The 22,985-nt window shown below is 39.6% G+C and overlaps 1 non-coding gene and 1 pseudogene across 1 annotated transcript; one reads left to right on the top strand and one right to left on the bottom strand.

Annotated features, from left to right (window-relative positions):
• Nucleotides 1-472: 472 nt before the first annotated feature.
• LOC115011024 (dynein regulatory complex subunit 7-like) lies at nt 473-21,456 on the bottom strand (annotated as a pseudogene).
• Nucleotides 1,472-1,543, top strand: trnaq-uug (transfer RNA glutamine (anticodon UUG)). The gene has a single exon. It is a non-coding gene; the product is annotated as a tRNA-Gln (tRNA).
• Nucleotides 21,457-22,985: the final 1,529 nt, after the last annotated feature.

Below are 22,985 nucleotides of genomic sequence, written 5' to 3'. Positions count from 1 at the left end.
GAATGAAGTGTGGCCTAAATGAGAGCAGAGCACATTGGAGGTGTTAAGCATAATGTGACCAGCATTTGTGTAAGCTTTGGACACAGTTTAAGTAAAGATTTACATTCACACCCATCACAGCAGTGCTTAAATTATGAACAGATTCATGGATTGATAAAAGCACACACAATGAGCAGAAACATTAGACAACAATGCAAATAAAAAACAAAGAAATACATGGAAAACAACTATATTAATAATTGGGATTATTTTAACAAAGGACAAGTGTGAAGTGATAGATTCTATTATAGATAGATAGATAGATAGATAGATAGATAGATAGATAGATAGATAGATAGATAGATAGATAGATAGATAGATAGATAGATAGATAGATAGATAGATAGATAGATAGATAGATAGATAGATAGATAGATAGTGATCATCTACTGACCTCATGTGGCATTGTAGCAGTACTACAGCTCTGCAATAACTACACAACGTTAACCTCTTTGGAGCATGGCGCCGTGGCCTCTGGCTATAACCAAAGATACAAAAGTATCAAGAAAGATCACATCCCAACTTGGTTACTGGCACACACAAAAAACGCTGAGATATGATTATTACTTTAATGTTGCAGCTAGTAAATGTGAAGCTCATTGCAACTACTTGATTTAGCCCACTTGTGGGAAGATTCATTTATTATAATATATCATAATGTATTATTTTATTTATATTTTGTATAATATATTTAATTAAAGTAAAGTACAATATTGACCTCCGAAATGTAATGAAGTCGAAGTAACATTAGGCCTATAAAGTAGAATGACATGAAATGCTCAAGTAAAATACAAGTACTGAGTACATGTATTTTATGTTATATATATATTTTTTTATATTTTATATTTACTTACATTCCAACACTTCATACGAACAATTAAACAAGTATGCCAACATTTGAAGTAATGATTTAAGGTAGAAAAATGTTTAACATTAACGGGGTTTATCACCGAAACACAAGTTCAGGGGAAGTGACTTATCTCGTCGTGCTAACATACTCTTTATTTATGTTAAAAGTGTAGGATACATAAACCTGCATGACCTCAATATTAACGTTAGTTAGTTATTTAAATTTCGGTATTTTTGAGTTCACTCCGAGGTCACAGTGAGCGTCAGATACAAGACGGTTTTCGCTTCACTCCACAGCAGGGAAACAAACATTTACATACATATTGCTACCAAAGAGCTGCATCGTGGTTAAGGTTGCGCATATTAGCTAACAAGCTAAGCTAACCTCTGATTAGCTAACGTCAGAGCCGTTGAAAGAGGCACTAGCTAACGTTAGTTTATAGCACCGTCTGATTTATAGTTGCGGCGTTGTACCCATGAGCATAACCAGGTTTACAACATGATACAAGTAACGTGCCATGTGCAGCTGAGAAGCACCAATGTGCCTTTGTAAATGTGACAAGCCGTGCCGATTGTACCATCTGGTCCCATGGTGTAATGGTTAGCACTTTGGACTTTGAATCCAGCGATCCGAGTTCAAATCTCGGTGGGACCTCATTGTTTTCTTTATGTGAAACAACATATCAATAATATACTGCACTGTTAATACACAGCAGCCACATCTGTAACCACCCCTACATGTTTCTCATATGAATTTCTGGCTGAAGAGGGGTTTCCCGAAAAGTTTGCCATTATAGCCAAAAATACGTTGAGCAGACAGATTCTGTCCTAAAGTGACCTCACTACTTAATAAACTAAGATGTTCTATTTTATATGGAAGTCTATCTGCAAATTAACTAACAAGACTAACCCAATTTTTTATACAATATTTATCTCCGTAATTGTGGTGTAGAAGTATATGATGCAGTGACTGCAGTAGCCTACAGTACTATAATAAAGACATTTATCAGCCTTGTAAAATCAGACTGTGGCACAGATTAAACAATTACACTTAGAAATACATCTCACGCTGAATACCACAGGTTTATGTTCAAAGAACTTTATTTCCACACATAAATGGCAGAGTTAAAAATACGAGGCGCAGAGCACGAGGAGACACCAACAACTGGGGTGACACTTAGATGACGAACTCACAAGGAACACTGGGACAGACAGGGATATATACACACAGACACTAAACGAGGGAACGAGACACACCTGGTGAGAAAGGCAGAAAACACAAGGGCAGGAAGTAATACCAGATATGACACAAGGGGAAGGGAACATTTCAAAATAAAACAGGAAACAGAAACCAAGATCATAACACTGAGGTTACATGCAGTATATTGAATATGACACAATAGTTTACCTTATCTGGGTCCTACTATAGTAGTTTAAAGTATTTTGGAAACATGAAATATGATCGTTTTCATTTTCATTTACCTCAGTATTGCAAAAACAGAATATAATTGCCACCAGGAGTCCCTGCAAAGCAATAGGACAGTGATTCAATATTTATACAGGAACAGATGTCAGTGAGATTATCCTGTAAATAATACATGAATCATGTTTTATCTGACAAACATGCAGTCACATTAGGTTTACTTATCCTTTTCTAGTTGCTGTGAATTTGAGACTAGAAATGAATAGAAACCTGTTTCACTAATATTAATACACAGAGCAGCTGAAAGACCAATTTCCAAAAGCTAGAAGCCAAATTATTATTTATTTTTTGTGCAGTGTATTGTTGACTGTTCCTGGAAGTGACAGAAGATATGTACAAAGAATTCATAGATGGCCCGGCTGATGCGTCCCTCGGGCCTCCAGGGTAAAAGGATGTACTGGACTCCCAGCAGAGGGATTAGGATCAGGGTGGCTCTCACCGCCTTCATGTAGGCTGTGGACTCAGCGCAGTGGGTCTCTTTCAACTTGGTGATTAAAACCCGGACGATGTTCAGGAGAAAGAAAAAGTTCACCTAGGTAGATGATGAAATTAAAGTGGGAGAGACAGATCTGGTTTGATGTTGAAAGAAAGGGACATCTTTGCACAATATCTAAAGAATGGCAATGACTGGCCTGATGGTGGCACTATAACATCAGCTGTAAATAACATGCTCATGGAAGTCAGTCTCCTATAACCTCCTTTCCTGTTACTTTGCATGCCATTTGAATGGAGAAAGCACAAAATCATGTTGCTGAGTTTTTATTGTCAATTTTCCTGGCAATAGTTAAACCACTTAAAGGAAAAACCACAACCTCACACATTCATGAAGTATGTCGCCCGTGTTCTACCATTACAAAATGAATACATAATTGAAAGCACCACCAGTCAAAATGTTTGACTGCTTTTCTCAGCGTGTTAATATCCTGACTGTTTTCTTTTTGTATGGGTTCCTTCTGTCCGTTAAATGTTTATTGTTTGTACTTCCTGTTTTATGTTGTGTTACTTACCTCTCCTCTCATTTCAGTGTCTCTATTTTCTCCCCATGTGTTTCCCATTAGTTTGTTAGTGCTTCCACCTGTGTCTCGTTACCCCGCCCACTTCCTGGTGTATATAGTCTGTGTGTTTTGTTCCCCTCATTGCCACTTTGGTTTTGTACCGCTGTGTTTCCTGAGCCTGTTTCCCGTCATCAACTTCCCGGTATTTATCAACCCTGCTTCTGTGACCTGATTGTCCTTTTGCCTATTCCTTCAAATCATATCGTTACAATTGTTCAGTCCTGCATATAAAGGCAGTGCATTATTGACTGATAACTGCCAGTAGTGTATTTTAATTGACTATTTGCATTTTAAATGTTCATGTAAAAGTTCTCGACCTTTCTACCCTTTTGTTGTATTTCAAAAACAAGTTTTGAAGGTCAATTTTGAGCAAGCAAGAATCTGTTAATTTATTTTAAATTGTAAGGGTATACCTTTTATACTGTATGTGTATAAATAAAATATATGGTAACACTTTCTATGACGCCCATGCCTAATACATTATTAACATACTTATAATGCGTTATCCGTTTGTATCACTGTATAATTAGTTTGTAAATATTCATATACAGTAATTATTCATAATGCTTTTATAGCAATAATTCTAAAGGATTTTATGACTCATAAGGTTACTCCCCAAGATCTTTTTGTTGTCTTTTTCCCTTCACTTTAAGAGGTTAAAGGAAAATCGAGGGCTGTGGATCCTGCATTTTTCAGACGGATTCAAGATCAGTGTTCATCTGCACATTAATTATAATATAACTGCAGCTCATCACAATAGTGTTCAGATCAGAGTTTGTTGCCACAATGATGCAAATACATTTGCTACTTACAGAACGTGTCGTCTGAAACCAGCAGTGACGGCTGCGCTATGTGACAATTTGTGTGGTGTAAGATGGGGCCCTAAGAGTCTGCAGTCAGGATAGCAGCTCTGCAAGGTTGAACTTGGGCTAAATGCTCACATGCTGATAATAAGCTGGTTTAGTATTCACCTTGATCACAATTCACCTATTAGCATGCTAACATTTCCTTATTAACACTAAACACAAAGTGCAGCTGATGATGTTAGTTTTGAAAGTATTTAGTTATAAATCTAAATATTGGACAAAAGATTAAAAAAACATCAGTTCAACCTCTGGGGACCATGAATATGTGCAGCAGGTTTCACATCCAAAAGTTGGTCACGATGTTTCATTAAAGAACTAAAACCTCAACCTCATGGTGGAGCTAGAGGAAAAGTCAGAGCATGAACGAAGTTCTTCAAATGCCTCCTCTTGGACATCTGTAGTAAAGGTCATGACAATTGCTCTTATCAAGTAAGTGAAGTTACCGTAATGAATAAATATATGATGTAAAGCGCAGTCTCAGCTTTCAGAAACCGTTGATTGCGCAAACTATGACATAATTACGTTAATCCAAAATGTTGCTTGCAATCGCCGACACATTCGGTGTTGAAGGGAAACAAATGTACAAAGCTTTACTCTGGAGGAGTGGATCGATCAGTGCCTCTCTCCAGAGAAAAAAGCCCCTAAAAGATGACATGCAGAGCTACGTGAAGAGCAGGTAGACCAAATAATCATCAACGTTGTCTGTCTAATATGTTCGCTAGCTTTAAGTGTTGTTGCATAGCAACCACCTCGCACTATGTTTTGTGCAGAAGGCAACGCAGGAACTATTTTATTTTGAACATTATTTAATAATAAAAACTATTTAAATTGGAGTGCGTATTTTTCTTTCATATTGCCCCACTTGGTAACCGTTTTATAAAACAAATAAAGTTAAGGGCCGAACCACGGCCCTTAACTGTGATATAATGAGCATATACCACGGTCTGAAGTGAGCTATTGCTTAAGTATACATTAACGTTACACAGCTAAGTAAGCATAGAACTGTTGTAAATGTATGTACATGTGTTGATTAGTTTGTTGTTCCCTGAACTGTATTGTGTAATCTGTTGTATTGAGCTAATGGATAACCAGAGGTAGTTTCACCAGGTGATGTGTTAGTATTGTACACAGACAGTCGCATGCAAAACTAACCATCTTTTTAACCCGGCACCACGCTTCATATGTTCTACACATGTATGTGCACACGTACGCAGAGCACACGGAGACTGTCTCAGGACCGCACACACATTATTTTCGGCGCGCCACACAGACACACACTTTGTCTCTTTCACACACACACACTCTCACATTTGTGTACATATTTCCTTTTGATTGCTCAGTATTAGATATTGTGTGTTTTGACAATTATCTTATTAATAAATGCTTTTGTAATATACATGCTGGTTTGTTTAATATTGTACAAGACTGAGTATTGCCAACCTCTACTATCAAAGAATTCAGAAAACCTTCAACTTTTATTAGCAATTGATATGGTCATTGTGTTTATAGCTATTCATTTAATTATTAAATTAGATTTCCTAATTCATTGTCTAGCATATTTTATGATGCAATATAAATACATTTTATAGAGTGGTGCAGGACTGAGCATTTTACCACTTCTGGTTCTCAAAGTCGACGTTTTTTTTTTATTGGGTTTTTGGGTAGATGCCTGAAATAAATGTGGTTAACACAAGCTAAAAAGATTTAAAAGTTTTGTTCAACATAAAATATGTCAGTAAATGCCCCACTTATGAATTTTGAAGCTTTTACATGTTTTAAAAACGGCGGTTAAGTGGCTTATGAGACTACAAAACGCTGTGAACACGAGCCCTCCTTTAGTTTAGTGGTGGTGAAGTCATGTGAGCGGTGTGCAGTTTGTTTGTAGCCTAACGTTAGCTTTGTACTTCTAGCGATTGCATCTACGCTTTAAAAATCATCGAAGTGGAGATTATTCTGCTGAACTAAAGGTGTAAATATAATAAACTTGTTTTCTGCAATAATTCAAAGTCTAATGGAAAATCCCTTTTGGCTTTTTGTCAGGGGAACCAGTGCGATGCTAACTTCTGGGTCGGCCTACAAATATACGTCATTCCTGCATCACTCTGTTAGGCTAACGAGTGTGTGTGTGTGTGAGTAAGTACATGCTGAGGTGTTTCTTGGCGGCATGTATTTTTAGTGTTTTCTCAGAGCAGTAGGTCTGGTACTCTTCCTCCTGCAGCTCCGTCATGTTGAGCTGCTTCTTCTGGTACCACTGCTGTTTCCTCTGCAGCTCCTGTGTCTCCTAAACAAAGATGTTTCAGAACATGTAATGGAACAAAACTACATCTTTAAGGTCTTTGTCCTGCATTGGATTGGTTCTACTGAATTAGGGCTACCAGGATAGAAGAATTTCACAACATGATTATCGTGGCCAAAAGAATTCACAATAACGTTTTAAATGTTTATTGTACGTTTTGTTTCTTTTTTTGCAAATGAATTACAGGACTGTCTCAGAAAATTAGAATATTGTGATAAAGTTCTTTATTTTCTGTAATGCAATTTATAAAAAAAAAAAAAAAAAAAAGTCATACATTCTGGATTCATTACAAATCAACTGAAATATTGCAAGCCTTTTAATATTGCTGATTATGGCATACAGCTTAAGAAAACTCAAATATCCTATCTCAAAAAATTAGAATATCATGAAAAAGTATACTAGTAGGGTGTTCAACGAATCACTTGAATCGTCTAATTAACTCGGAAACACCTGCAAGGGTTTCCTGAGCCTTGAAAAACACTCAGCTTGGTTCAGTAAACTAAATCACAAGTATGGGGAAGACTGCTGATCTGACTGCTGTCCAGAGGACCATCATTGACACCCTCCATCAGGAGGGTAAGACACAAAAAGAAATGTCTCAAAGAGCAAGCTGTTCACAGAGTGCAGTTTCAAAGCACATCCACAAAACGTCTGTTGGAAGGGGGGAAATGTGGCAGGAAACGCTGCACAACCAAGAGAGATGACCGCAGCCTTAACAGCATTGTGAAGAAGAGTCGCTTCCAGAATTTGGGGGAGCTTCAAAGACAGTGGACTGAAGCTGGAGTCCAGGTATCAAAAGCCACTGTTCACAGACGTGTCCGGGAAATGGGCTACAATAGCCGTATTCCCATGGTCAAGCCACTTCTGAACTCAAGACAACGGAAGAAGCGTCTGACTTGGGCTATGGAAAAGAAGCACTGGACAGTTGCAGAGTGGTCCAAAGTCCTCTTTTCAGACGAAAGCAAGTTTTGTATTTCATTTGGAAGTCAAGGCGCCAGAGTCTGGAGAAAGGCTGGAGAGGAGCAAAATCCAAGTTGCTTGAAATCCAGTGTGAAGTTCCCACAGTCAGCGATGGTTTGGGGAGCCATGTCAGCTGCTGGTGTTGGTCCACTGTGTTTCATCAAGCCCAGAGTAAATGCAGCTGTGTACCAAGAGATTTTAGAGCACTACATGCTTCAGTCTGCTGAAAAGCTCTATGGAGATGAGGAATTCATTTTCCAGCATGATCTGGCACCTGCCCACAGTGCCAAAACCACCAGTAACTGGTGTACTGACCATGGCATTACTGTCCTCGATTGGCCTGCCAATTCCCCTGACCTGAACCCCATAGAGAATATGTGGGGTATTGTAAAGAAGAAGCTGAAAGACACCAGACCCAACAATGCTAATGAGCTAAAGGCCGCTATTGAAGCATCCTGGGCATCCATAACACCTCAGCAATGCCACAGGCTGATTGCCTCCATGCCACGCCGCATTGATGCAGTAATCCGTGCAAAAGGATTCCCAACCAAGTACTGAGTGCATTAATGGACATTTTCAAATGTTTGATTTTGTTTTGCTGTTATAAATCTTTTTTTTTACTTGGTCTGAGGAACTATTCTAATTTTTTGAGATAGGATTTTTGAGTTTTCTTAAGCTGTAAGCCATAATCAGCAATATTAAAATAATAAAAGGCTTGCAATATTTCAGTTGATTTGTAATGAATCCAGAATGTATGACATTTTTGTTTTTTTAATTGCATTACAGAAAATAAAGAACTTTATCACAATATTCTAATTTTCTGAGACAGTCCTGTACACTAAAAACACTTGTGTAGGCAGGTGGAGAGAGGGAATCAATATTTTATTTTTAACATCATATGGCCACACCCTCATTATGAATACATGGTAGAAGGTCACCTTCAGAAAAATGCTATGAACTCCAGTATATTCAACCGTTAGCTACACAATGCAGTAGATAGAACTGAGACCATGTGACTTGGATGTCCCATTTTCACTGTAACCTGAACCTTTGAGAAGCTTGTGAGGTTTCCAAAGTATTTTACAAACAGGATGTTTCAGATGTCATTAAACAGCAGGACCAAGTAAACAATGTCATATAACCATAACTGTGTTTTTGTCTTCTCTTTGTTGGCGAGGGAAGTAAACAGTGGTGGTGTCTGCTCGGTCGGTACGGATCGAACTGCTTCACAGTGTGGTGGTTCACTCTTGTGTGCACACTGTGTGATTCCTGTCCCTCATGTTTTTAGATGTTTTTATTCTGCCAGATACTGCTGGCCTTTTGTTTCTGTTGCTGAACCCTAACCCTCTGAACGGCTTCCTCTCCACAAAGAGCAATGAGGGTCTAATGTTAGTTTATCCAACCAGCGTGTTCTTCTTTCTTTAAGGTCTGGTTGTCCTGTTCCGTACCGTAAAGATGGTGACTGTTTGTTGTAGCAATCCTGGTTTTGTGTGACGTGCTCCATCGCGAGTGAGCAATCTGGTGTTTTCCAGAAGTTAGAGCAACTAGAGGGGGTAACGGGGACATAACAGGCGACCAACTGAAACGCACTTGTACCTTGAATTAAAGATTTCTTTGGGTTTGAACTTTGAATCTTGTTGGAAACATTTGGGATAATGTAAGTACACAATTTAGTAAAATATTTAACAGATCGAGTCGCTTTTACACATTAATGCGAAAATGTTACAACATATACCTTAAAAGTTCCTGCAGTGAATAAGGGATATAATATACATTATGAGTAAACTTTACCTTTTCATAGCGTTCCTGAATGAGGTTGGCGTGCTCCACCAGTCTCTGTTTAAACTCGACCAAACAGTCCTTGTGGAGCTGCTTGGCGTCTTCGGCGCTCAGTCTCTGTGTTGTCCAGCCGAATGAGGAGAGGAGCCAGGATGTCCTTCTCTTTCTCCTGCAGCCACCGCTGCTCCTCGTCATCCAGACGCTCCTGCAACAGCAGAGAAATGGCCGAGAAAGGACGTCACAGACACGTGTTTGGCTTTCCTGAAGGTGTGTTAGCCTGCTTGGACGTATTCAACTCTACTTTTGTCCGAAAAAGGTATTTTTTTGCTTGTTTAAACTGAATGACATTGTCAAAGGCCATTTTAAATGTATTTAATATATAGTAGTTATTCAGTTGGTAGGTAAATAGATACCTAGTGAGGGAGCAGTAATACCACAGTGTAGAAATACTCTAACAAGTCAAAGTCCTGCATTCTTACTTAAAGTAATAATCTCAAAGATGTTCATCTAAACACATTTCTGTTGTATCTTTGGCTGAACGCGGCAACACAATGGTGACTGAGCCTCCGGCCCACTGATGAAGCTTTTGTATTTGCATCTCCAGGAAGTGAGATCCACAAACACCTGCAATTACCGCCAAAGAGAATTGTTCTGTGAATCGAAGTACAAAAGTATTTGCATAAAAATGTATTTAAAGTACCAAAAGTAAAAGTTCTCATTATGCTGAATAACACATTTCAGAATGATATACGTTACCGTATATCATTGAACCTAAAGATTGAGTTAAAGGATGACTTTATATACTGTCTTTTCATTTAAAAGGGGATTTATATTTTGTATTAATGATCTTGACATTGAAAAGCAGTCAATAATAAGTAACTAATGTTGTCCGGGAACCATCACCTTACCGCGGTGGAGAGGTTTGTGTCCCTATGAACCATCACCTGTGTTGTCTGGAGCCTAGTGCTCCTGGTAGGGTCTCCCAAGGCAAATTGGTCTCAGGCGAGGGGCCAGACTAAGTATGGTTCAAAACGACTTCATTAAACAGAGGGAAAGAGAAGGAGAGATAATAGTAAATAATAAATAACTAATGTTTTCAGAGAAATGTAGTGGAGTAAAAAGTCCAATATTTACCTTGAAGTATAAAGTAGCAACAATTTGAATTAAAGTGCCTCACTCCACTCACACACCACTGGTAGGTTGGTAGGTAAGTGTTGTCTCGAAGGGAAAGAGTTCAACAGGAAGGTAGGAAACAGTTGCTGTTCAATGGGAATCTTGTCTCACCATTTCCTGTGTGCAGGCCCTGGCAGGGGAGAAGTGAAGCTGAATGTCTCCCTCCTCCTGCTCTCTGCAGGCCACGATGTCTCTCACCTGCTCACACATTAACGTCCTTAACTTGAGTTAAAGTAGTAAACACCAAAATGCATTAGAAACTCCAGCATCATGGATGTTTCCCAGGTTCATCACATTGTCAGCTCTTCATGGGGACCTGACTGCTGATTAACTGGGAGAGTTTTGACTGAGGGAGTCTGCAGCGACTGCTGGAGGGTTATACTCTGGATTCTGCATGTCACGTATGCTTTGTAACAAATGCAGGCTCACGCACTCCCCATTACATTTTATATAAATCTTTAGGATGGTCCTCTTATTGCCAAGACATTGTTAGGCAAACTACCAATTACCCCTCCCCCTACTTCCCCTACTATTGTAAAGCGGCTTTGAGGTCTTGAAAAGCGCTATATAAATTACATTTATTATTTCCAACTTCTATCTCTGCAATAAGGACAGAGGGTCGTATGCTGTACAGATGTAACTGAGGCAAATAGGGTTATATAAATACCATGTGAGTGATTGATTCATCTCCATCCTTTAATCCTTTCTTATTACTATGGGAATCACACCGTTTCTTTTCCTTATTTCTGCAGCTTTAGCAGCCACAAAAGCTGCACATTTATTATTTTATTCACCCCTGAGTCTACTTCAAAAGATTCTTTCCAGACATGATTAAAAAATGTTTTTATCTTAGAATAACATTTTCTGTCTGATAGGGGTTTTCTACATTGTGGTCCGTCATTCAAAAATCCAGAAACTATGAATATTATGGGATGAATTGGGACACCACTGTACTGTGACTCCAGCTGACACTGAGGACACGGTTACCTCTTTCGTAGATGCCCAGATCTTGAGATGCACCTTGTCCTCATCCTTTATCAGGGCCCCCAGCATCTCATATAGAGCCAAAGTGCCAAGAGGCTTCTCAGATGGATCCACCTGAACCCCCACACAGACACAACTGTTGTTATTATTGGAGAGTGAGAAACAGGAACAGCTCTGAGACTTTTACTTTGAAAGGCTGTGAAACCTGCTGTATATCTGAATGTGTGTTTGTTGTACCGGGAAGCTGGAGACCATGTCTAGTGTGAAGTCCTCGGCCTTCCTATTTGGTATTGACTCTCGCGGTTTGAAGAAGCTTCTCTTTGAAGGAATACATCTGTGATCTTCTAAGTGATAGGCCAACTCGATACGTCTTTGAGTCAACAGGAACACTCGCTCGGCCACGTCTTCGTTGGCCGGCTTGGATCTGTTCCTGTGGAAACGCTCCACCACTTTCTGTTTACACACACACACACACACACAGTGACCAGCTGTTGTAGGAATTACTGAAAACCAATGAGCTGAGAGAAACTGACAGGACGGCAGAAGGAATGAAAGTTGTTGGACTAACATAATATAAAAAAAACATTTAACCTGAAATGATTCTAAACTATCCTGAGCGACTGATATTTATAAAATGATGGTAAAATAACCCCAGTGTGAATATGTTTACATCATTTTACCTGAGCTGGTCGGTCATTCAGATGAATGTTGAAATCTGGATCTGAAAGCTGGAACTGTGTGTCGAAGACAGCGTGCCGGTAACAGAGGAAATCCTCCCGGCCCTCGAAGAACTCTGTCATCTCACCTGGTGACTCCACCCTCCGCACCAGATCTTCAACACCAAGATTGCTGAACTCCATCTCACGCTCCGTGTCTGTGTACCTGTGAACTGAGCAAAACCCGTAGCGCTGAGGGAACAACATTTAAGATCAAAGGCCATCGAAGCCCAGAAAGGATTTTATTAAAATGATACTTTTAACTTGAAACTGAAAATGTAATTCCACAATATCAATATTGAGCGCTGTACATCCTGTCCACACTTCAGCAGGCCTAACGTTGTGTTGTCAGGCTCTTGTTGATTCTGTTATAAGAGCTGTCCCTCTTGTCTCTATGTACTACATGCTCTGTTTCTATCTACATTTCTTTTTACTACTTTTATGGTTGATTGTATTTTCTATGCTTTTATTCTTAACGTCTGTGCTACCTGTTGCCTGCCCGGGGACTACAGATGAAAAATGTACTTTCTGGCTAACTCATATTTTCAGAAATGTTATTGCAGTGTTCCTACAGCTGAAGGCAAGTTGGATAATATTAATTCTGTTTAATGTCAAAAATGAGCTCTATTATCCTGCCGAGTTTGAAACACTTGCTTCACAAAGTACACCGTGCCTCACATACATTATCTGGTACCAGTGTCAGCCGTGCTGCTATATGAACACGAACAAATGAAATGAACATCTGTAAAAACGCAGCGAGCAGCTGCCAGATTGTGAGCACACAGAGGAAGCTACGCACATGGCGGACACAGTATAACAACAGGAGGAGAGAATCTCATTTTGTTATCCCACATAAAACAATTGTTACTGAATGAGGGTTGAAGACGCTCCATTATGTTTCAGTTTGTCTTGTTGTTTGTAAACAGATGTGTGCTACAGGTCAGTTAAATGTGTCTTTGGTTCAGGGAAGTTTTAACTGGATTTACATAAAAGGTGGAAAGGTCGTCCACGTTTGAAGCTTTCTGTGATGAAGCCGTCGACCTCGTTGACCTCCCTCTCCTCCAGGTGGTCGTTTCTGTGCTGATACCACTGCTTCACCATGATGACATCAGTGCCTTCAACACACACACACACACACACACACACACACACACACACACACACACACACGCCTCTTTGTACTGAAAACAACTGAACTGTTCTTTAGAAGTCATCAGTTTCTCCTGAACACTCACAGTCCAGGTCTTTGTATGTAGTCAGTCGTGTGATCAGCCCGTCTGACATCAGGTACGGTGCAAACCTCTCCAGCTTTGCCTTTCTGTACTGGATCACCTTCTGTTTTCCCGGCCAGCAGGTCTCCAGGTCTGCAGAAGAACACAGAGGCAGCAGTTTGTGTAGGTTTTACAGCATCATGTGTTTGACTATGATGCTAACTCCACCAGGAGAAACTGTGGAAATCTAAATGCAAATGATCACCATGTTTTATTATTATTATTTTTGTTATTAAATATTTTTGGAGAGCGATACATAATGCCTTATAATGCCCCTGGATCAGGGGTGGGCAATTCATTTTTACAAGGGGCCACACGAGAAACCCGAGCTGTGTTGGAGGGCCGAATCAACAATACATTGAACTTAATTCTGCTCAATATTAATTTTCTCCCATTGTAAAAAGCAGTAAATTATATATTTTGATTAGCTGCTAATGGTAATCAAAAGAATAAAGATATTCTTTTCCAATAAATATATGAAATTGTGGAGTGGGTCAAATAGGAAAATACTCCTAGAGAAGTAATAAACAGTAAAAACAATCATTACATCAGTATTCTTCACAAACCAATACTGAAAAGGTGTTTTACAATATGTAAAGATAAGCAATGAATCAACGAGGACCAGAATCTTCTCATGTCTGGAAAGTTCTCCTCTTTCAGGGAAGAGTAAAACTCAGGCAGTGAGACTGACCTAAAGTGCTCTGACAGAAGTGTATCAGACTGCAGGTCAATGAGTTCAAGCTGAACATCACTGTGTGCATCATCCACATTGCATGTAAATGGGGAAACACCATGTGCATTTCATTCTCAACTGTTTTAAAGTCTTGAAATCGCCTCCAAAACTCACCATGCAGTGCTTCTAACATGGATGAGTACCTGCGGAGGTGATCAGCTGATGGTGTGGCTTCCTTCAGTGTTGGCAAGTGGGTGAGAATGTTGTCCTCCATTTGGCTTGAGAAGCTGCAACTTTCTCATGAAAGCCTTCACTGCGCTGTACATTTCATGCACAAAAAGGCCCTTGCATTGCAGTTTGACATTTAGTTCATTCATTAGTGCAGTCACACCTACAGCAAAACCAAGGTCTGCCATCCAGTCTGCATCTGAAAGCTGTGGGACGTCTTTTCCTTTCTTCACACAGAAGTCTTGACTCTTCTCTCAGGTCCCACTCTTAGCCCAGGCTGAGCCACCTGACAGCATCGTGGTAGCCTATGTCCCCATGTTCAGTCTCATTTTCCTCCAAAAGTGCAACAAACTGTCTGTGATTGTAAAGCTCTTACCCTGATGAAGTTAACTATATTAGTTACAACATCAACAACATGGTTATTTTTTAGAACTGACTTGCACAACACTTCCTGATGTATAATATAATGCAACAATACCAATTTCTGTTCAGGGTTCATTTCTGTCACTTTATAGATCGTGTGCATGTGACGTCACGCTTACGTCCCAACCCGTAAATCAGCCATGTTGGTTGTATATACACAACCAAGACGGCGCCCGTTCACGTGTGAGTTGCTACAACGCTTCGTAATTTATTTAAACGTCTAAGATTGAAAGAAAATGCCAACCTTGTGCGCAGTGTATAATTGTGGTAATAACGCTACTCGTGACCCAGAGAAACGGTTCTTTAGATTTACTAAAATCATCAAAAACAACGATCCACAAAAGAGGGATGAATTGCTGTCTACCGAACGCCATAAGCTGTGGTTTAGCAACATAAATCGTGAGGATTTAACAGAAGAAAAAGCACATATTGCTGTTGTTGTTCGCTTTAGAAGCCATTGTTGATTTGTATATCATCCAACATGGCGTCGCACGCATACGTCACACAGTTTTGTCACGTGTTTGCACACTATCTATACTGCATTCTCTTCAAAAGTCTAACATTTCTCCCCGTCAGATTTGGACAACCATCCGTTGTCACGCCTGCCAGTTTGTCCCATTTCAGTCCCAACTTGTCCACACATGTATTTACCTCCGTGAACACATCCCTCCTGTTGTTGTCCCTTTCATTGACTGCATGGCTTCTCAAATGCCTCCTTTTTCTCCGGACATACGAGTTCCGCAGAATCCACCAAACACTCCTTGATAAACTCTCCGTCAGAAAACGGTTTACTTTTTCTAGAGATGTTGTGGGATAAGACATAACTTGTGTTGACAGCTGCATCTCTGGATGTGCAATGTTTTGTAAAAAGTCCTTGTTGGTTTTGCAGTTTAGCTAGCAAAGCACCCGACTCCTTTTCCCGCTCTTCATCAGACAAGTTCGTTGAACGGCGACTCAAATTGTAATCCTTGAACACAGCGAGCTGCGCACCACAAACTAAGCACACGGCGTTACCTTTGACTTCTGTAAATACATATTTGGCAGTCCATGTCATCTTGAAAACGCGGCATTCTGTATCAATCTTTCCTATTTTGGCATGAGCGGACATTTTGAGGGCTAGCCGGCCAGCATCACTTGTAGCTGTTCACGCGCGAGGCGCGCGTATGTAAATAAAGAAAAACAGCACCCTTTTCAAAATAATAGCAACACAGTTAGAAAGTTATTTACACCATTTTATTTTGAAAAGGGTGCTGTTAAAAAAAATATATATACTTTTTCATATGTTATAATTTACGATTGTCCTCACGCGGGCCGGACAGGGCCTGCCAAAGGGCCGGATGTGGCCCGCGGGCCGCACAATGCCTAGGTCTGCCCTGGAGAGTAAGACCTTATTTTTGGGACTCATATCTCAAGAAGGATTTAAAAGAGACAAAACTCACGGATGGATATTACAATGGACATTTACAAAATGGAGAAGATAACAGCATATTTTACCCATAAGTGGAAAACTGTGTTGACATAGGCAAGCTTTCATTTTGCAAAAGTATGATTATATGGTGAAGAAACAATCACTCCTTAATTGTTCATATTTGTCACAAACCTTAAAATGGGAATTTCATACGTACAATAAATGGATGATGTACATACAATATTATAATATTTATGGGATTGTGTTTGATGCTGAATGCTATTTAAAAGATATACTGAGAAGACGTTAGAGTGCGGCTGGATATCAGCACTGATCTGTGTCTTTGTACACTTTATTTGAATAGAAGTCATTAATGTGTTTCATGTTTCTGTCTTGATGCTTTAATGTTTTGTCAGTTTTGTCAGCTGTGATCCTGAACATCTCCATCTTTATAGATGTAATAAAATAAACACTACGTTGCAAACAAACAGGTAAAGAGCGTACAGGGTGATGTACAGAATCAGTACACGGCACCATCAGGTAAATACTGCTCATGTGGACTTCCTGTACCTTGTTTTGAGATCGGGATGTAACTGACCCAGGATCGTGGCATGTCAAAAGCTCGGGGCTGCTCCTCCTCCTTCATAAACAACAACAAACGGTTGAACTTCATTCGTTGTAAAATCAGCTTTCAGTTTCATTTAGCTGTAATTGTATTATTCTTTCTTTCTTCCCACCTTTAATGACAAACAGGTGATAAGAGTGTGTTTGTTGAGGCCTGTTTGCAGCAGGACGGTATGTGTGTGGGGTTGAGTCAAAATAAACTGCAGTGTGTGTGTTCATGGTACTGAAGGAACATGTCAGTGCAACAGTGAGGCTCACTGATGTGTTGTTAATGTGTTGGTCAGTAATGGAGCTCTATGGCCCAGAGGAAGAAGACAGATACACACACAATACTTGTTAGTCGATACATTCACTGCTGCTTTCAATCTTTTAATGGGATTTATTGATAAAAATATCATCCTTATCTTCAAAGGTGTTTTCCTGCCTGCTGTCGATTATTTTCTAGATTAATCGCTTGGTCTAATTTGATAAACTTGTGAAAAATAGTTTTCTGTTGATCGACTAATCGATCTGTTGAATAATCGCTGCAGCTCTACTGTTAGGTCTTAATATCCACTATCAAAACTACTACATGGGGTGAGGGTATAAACACATATACATACACACACACACACAGAAAAACACACGTACACACCTCCTCATCCTTGGTGATTTTGCTCATCAGCTTACTCTCCTTTCTCTTCAAGGCAGCAAGAATCAGCTGCTTTTTGGAGATTGCACCGACCAGGACTGGCTCCCATATCTTTAAGTCTTCCAGGTCATACACCATATCCTGCACACGCACATACGCACACACACACACACACACACACACACACACACACACACACACACACACACACACACACACACACACACACTTTCAGATGTATTGTCTCTATTGTTTCTGACGAGTGTGTGTGGAGTTGTCGTGGACTCACAGCGCAGCCGTTCCTGCAGTCCTGCATGTTGACGTAGTAGTTGAGATTGTTCCACACACTCTCGATGCCCAGGAAGTTGTCATTGTCAGTGGTGTAGCTGTTCCCGGTCAGGGGGTCGATGAAGAAGTTCTCCTGGACGCTCCGACTCCCTGACAGCACCAGCACCCAACAGTGCACCCGCAGTCCTCGCAGGGGGTCAGCAGGTCGCTGCTCACTATCCTGTTCATAAAGGGAGAGAAAAGGTCAAAGGAGGGAGAGTAGAGACGGAAGGTTTTAATATCTAACTTGAAGCATTATTTCAGGCAAATGTTGTATTTTTAAACTTAATATTTGCTTCAATAAATTATGAAATATATTTCCACATTTCCATCACATTATTTGTGTACCGTATGTCTCTAGCTTTTATTACAGCAACAATATTATTAAGTCTTTTTGAAGTATGATCAGCTGTGAAACACAATATGATGAACTCAGAACTCCGGTTACTGTGTGTTTACTTTAGGGTCTTATTTGTTATTTGACACCATGCGGACTTCATGTGTCACCTCTTGTGGAACAGAACAAGATTACATTCTCTGTTCCTGACAACAATATGACTTTTTCTGCTGTGTTTATGAATCTATTAATGACAGTCTAATGATTTATAATGTTTTAGTAACTATGCCACGAGAGAAATTATCGATATTTGACAGTAATTTCAACTCATTCTCGGAGAACAAGGTCTGTGAATGGTATATAGCTCACGCAGTGACTCACTGTCTAACTGTGGAGTGTTGCTTTACCAGTACAAACATCATGCATGTTACCTGTAGTTTTTGTTTCCGAAACCTTGCAGCCTCTGCATCCTGTTTCTTCTTCTCTTGCAGCTCCCAAAGAGGTTTCACTGTGTATTTGTTCTCCTGCGGCTCCTGCTCTGAGATCACACTCTGCACATACAAACACAAAGCACAAGCAGACAGACACATTCATATCTGTGAGTCACCGATCTATCTGACAAGCTGGTTAGCGCTCTTTATATGTGCAGCAGTCATGAACACTGAACACAGAACTTACCTTGACCTCAGCGTCCAGCAGGGGGCACTCCTGCAGGCTCTGGTCCAGCAGACACATCTCTTTGACAGCGTAGCCACTGACACAGTAAACGTCATACTTGACGCCGAGCAGCAGGCTGCACAGCAGGGTGGCACTTTCAAAACATGTGGCTCTCTGACTCTGCAGCACCGAGCTGGGGGAGAACAAATACCTGGGCTGGGACAGCAACACACAAGGACAGATTTCTGAATGGGCCTGCTGGGCACAGGTTAGGGGGTCCCTGGGCCAGATCCTCTGTTTGAAGTTACTGCTAACTACAGTTACTGCTTGAAGTCACAAAGAGACACAAAATGACCAAAAGGGATGCAAATCTACCACCAAGAATGACTAAAACGAGACACTAAACGACCAATAAGAGACAGAATACGACCACAAAGAGACGCAAAACATCTTCAATCAGATGCAAAACAACCAAAATGAGGCCCAAATTACCACAAAGAGACACAAAATGTCTATTAAAAAAATGCAAAACAAGCACAGGGACACACAAAGAGACACAAAATGACAACAGAGCACTATATCCATTAAATTGGTATTTAATTAGATTAAACACGGACACATCAAGTTGGCTATATTAGAGCTTTCAGAAAAACCTGAGTTTCAGTCGTGATTGTGATTTGGAAGTTGACGTGAACAGTGTCTACAGTCAGGAACTGTAGTTATGGTAACTACACACGCACATGCACACGCACACACACACACACACACACACACACACACACACATACACACACACACACACACACACACACACACACACACACACACACACACACAACTCTTTGACCAGGAGGATGTTGAATGGCATTCCAACACCTACTAAAATAAGTGGATCAAATGATTATGCCTGCACTCGTGTTGCTCTTCTCACCAGGCCTTCAGGCGGCTCCAAAGGGTCCAGAGACAAGAAGTTAGCCACGAAGGAGGCACAGCCCCCCCAGTAGAAAAGTTCAGGGAACATTGTCGTTGTAGACCGAAGAGTCATGGACACAAACTTCTGAATATTAGAAAAACAAACACTGGAATCAGACAGAGGTACATTACTATATGGAAGGATCGTGATAAGAAAACACTCAATAAGTTGAATTATCAGGATAATCGTGAAAATCTCAAACGTGACTTGAAAAAGTCCAGATTGCTATCAAGGTAAAGAAGTGAAAAATAGAGCCTGATTTAAAGAAAGAAATGTCTTTATGTACACAGGTGGGACCTTATGATTTATGATTACCTTATTTAAGAATGTTCTGTTTTTAATTTTTTTTTTGTTTTTTTGTTCACTGTCTAATATACATTAATATATTTTATATTTAATGTTTGTTTATATTTTAGATTCTCTTTTTGTTTCCTATGTTTTTTTAAACATAGGAAAGAAAAGAGAGCCTGAGATACAAGACTTTCTGGAAAGTTGAACTTCACTAAAAAGATGTATTTGTTTCTTTACAAAATTCAATGTTAAATGATTCCAGTATGTTTTAGTGACTTTCAAGACTTTTATGCGTATTTTGAGGATTATAAGGATAATGTCGTAAATCAGTTATTTTGGATAATCGTGCCATGAAAAGTTCATATTGTCCCGTGTCTCCTATATGGGCTGTTTGAAGATGTAGGGACGAGGTGGCGTTTCTCTTCCCGAGAGAGGAAAAGGAAAAGCGAAGAAAGATGATGCAAAAACTCGTCCAGTAAATTGAGATTGTTAGTTTTACCTTAACACCACATTCGTTGACAGGGCAGAGCAGCAGCGGTTTGCGGTCGGGATACAAGTGTGAATACTGACGCTGGAAGTTGTCGCTGATGGCCAACAGTCGAATCTCGTTGGGGGAGTTAATCCTGTAGGACTCTGGACACAGCCCGTCTGCCTGGTCCAACTTCAGACTGGTGAAGGACAGCAGGAGAAGACAGTAAAATAATTCTAATAATAATCTTAATCATCACAATCTTTGATGCAATTAGATGCATGGAAATCATTTTAACGAGATCTGCACACCAGACATTTATAATTGGCCTGTAAACATTTTTTTACATGGTCATCCTCATTATTTTAACTCATCACAGTACAAAATCTAAATATTAAGTCCATGTGAACTATAGTGAGAAAGAAACTGATGAAACTATTAACTTCAAAAGTCTATTTACTTTATTGAATTTGTTTTGTAAAGCACTTTGAGCTAAATCTCTTGTAGGAAAAGTGCTCTTAAAATAAAGTGTATTATTATTATTATTATTATTATTATTATTATTATTATTATTATTATTATAAAAGACTATTTAGAGATAGTTTAACTTCATAAAACACTCAAACAATTTATTATCAAAATTAAATGACTAATTGTTACAGCCCTACATGTATTAATAGATATATTGAATGCAACAGTTAGTAGTTGTTTAGTCATTTGAAGACACAGATGACTCACTTTTTATGGCCTCCTTCAGTGTGTGTTGTGTGTGTTGTGTGTGTGTTGTGTGTTTATAAGTGGTGGACTCACAGAAGCTCCTGAGGAGCTGAAACATGGAGAGTTCCCTCCAGCTTCTTCAGCTCTCGCTCCTCCTCCTCCTCTTCCTCTCGTGTCTCTCCTCCTCTGACTTGCTCCTCACTGTCTGACTCCAGTACAGTCTCCATCTTTAATAAAAGTGTGAAATGTGACCCACAGAACAGCCGGTCAGAAACAAAGGATGTTATCATGAACCTGACGAGCAGGTCATGATGAATCATCACTGTCCTGTCGCCTACAGAGACTTTGCTTCCTGTGTTTGTTTGTCGTGGATGTTTGTTTGCCGTTGTCTTGTTTTTGTGGTGTTTGTATTCTGTAACTTTGTAACTGCACTGATCAGGAGTTGTGATCTTAATGTCCTTGTATTCTGTACAATGACAATAAAGGCTTTTTATCATATTTCTATTCTGCTTGTAAAGATATTCCAGGTCGTCTCTCATTGAAAGACACAATGGGGATAAAGATATGTAAAAATTACTTATTTTGCATATAGTGAAATTCAATATTGCAAACCCAACCTGGACAACACTTCAGCTAATTGCACATGTTATATTGTACCGTACACCTGGTCTGAATTCTGAATATTTATCAAGTTCAGACCTTAAAACAGATCAAGTTAATATTGTAGATTACTTTAATGTCCATATAACATCGATAGTAACAGCCTTAATACTGTGTTTATCTCATTGTTGAATCTGATTGTGTTCAGTCAGAATGTACATAAACACACTCACTGTTTTAACCCTCGACCTTGTTCTGACATTGACATTGAACATTTGTTAGTCTTTCAACATAATCCTCTTTTATTGGACCATTTTATAATAACTTTTGAAGTCCTGTTACTGGACTACAAGTTACCAGGCAACAGTTCCCACAGTAGATGTGTTTATGATAGTGCTGTAGTTACATTTAAGGAAGTGATTTAATTCACACCATGTCTCAATGTAATGGAGGACTCTTTAGTCCCAACCCCGACATTGATGGTCTTGTTGAGGCTGCAGGCTCACTGCGAATGACACTGGACTCTGTCGCTCCTCTAAAAAAGAAGTTAATGACACAAAGAAAGCTCCACGGTACAACCCCGAACCTGCGAACTGAAGCAGAAGTCGATAAAACTAGAAAGGAAATCTCTTGTAGTCTGGCTAGATAATCTTAAAACATGTCAGAAGGCTCTCCGTAATGCCAGAGCAGCTTATTCCTCATCATCAATAGAAGAGAATAAGAACAACACCAGGTTTCTTTTCAGCACTGAGGCTGACAGAGAGCCACAGCTCTACTGAGCTCACTATTCCTATATCCCTTAGTAGTGAGACTTCATGAACTTCTTTAACGATACAATTATAATTATTAGAGACTAAATGAATCACCTCCTGCCCTCAGCCTGTACCGATTTATCTTCTACCAGCTTACAAACAGCTGTAAAACCTGATAGACTGCTTTTCTCTTATCAACCTTCAACAACTAACTTCAACAATGTCTTCTAAGCCATCAACCTGTCTCTTATACCTGATTCCAACTAAGCTGTTTAAAGACGTTTAACCCTTGATTAACACTTTTTTATTAAATATGATCCACCTGTCTTTACTATCAGGTTGTGTACCACAGTCAGTTAAAGTAGCTTCATAACAAACCTCTTCTTAAAAAACCCAGTCTTGAT

The sequence above is a fragment of the Cottoperca gobio genome, chromosome 7, assembly GCF_900634415.1.
Source record: "Cottoperca gobio chromosome 7, fCotGob3.1, whole genome shotgun sequence".
NCBI classification, from domain to species: Eukaryota; Metazoa; Chordata; class Actinopteri; order Perciformes; family Bovichtidae; genus Cottoperca; species Cottoperca gobio.
Note: the sequence above shows the minus strand (reverse complement) of the source record. Positions and strands in the feature narration are given on the sequence as shown.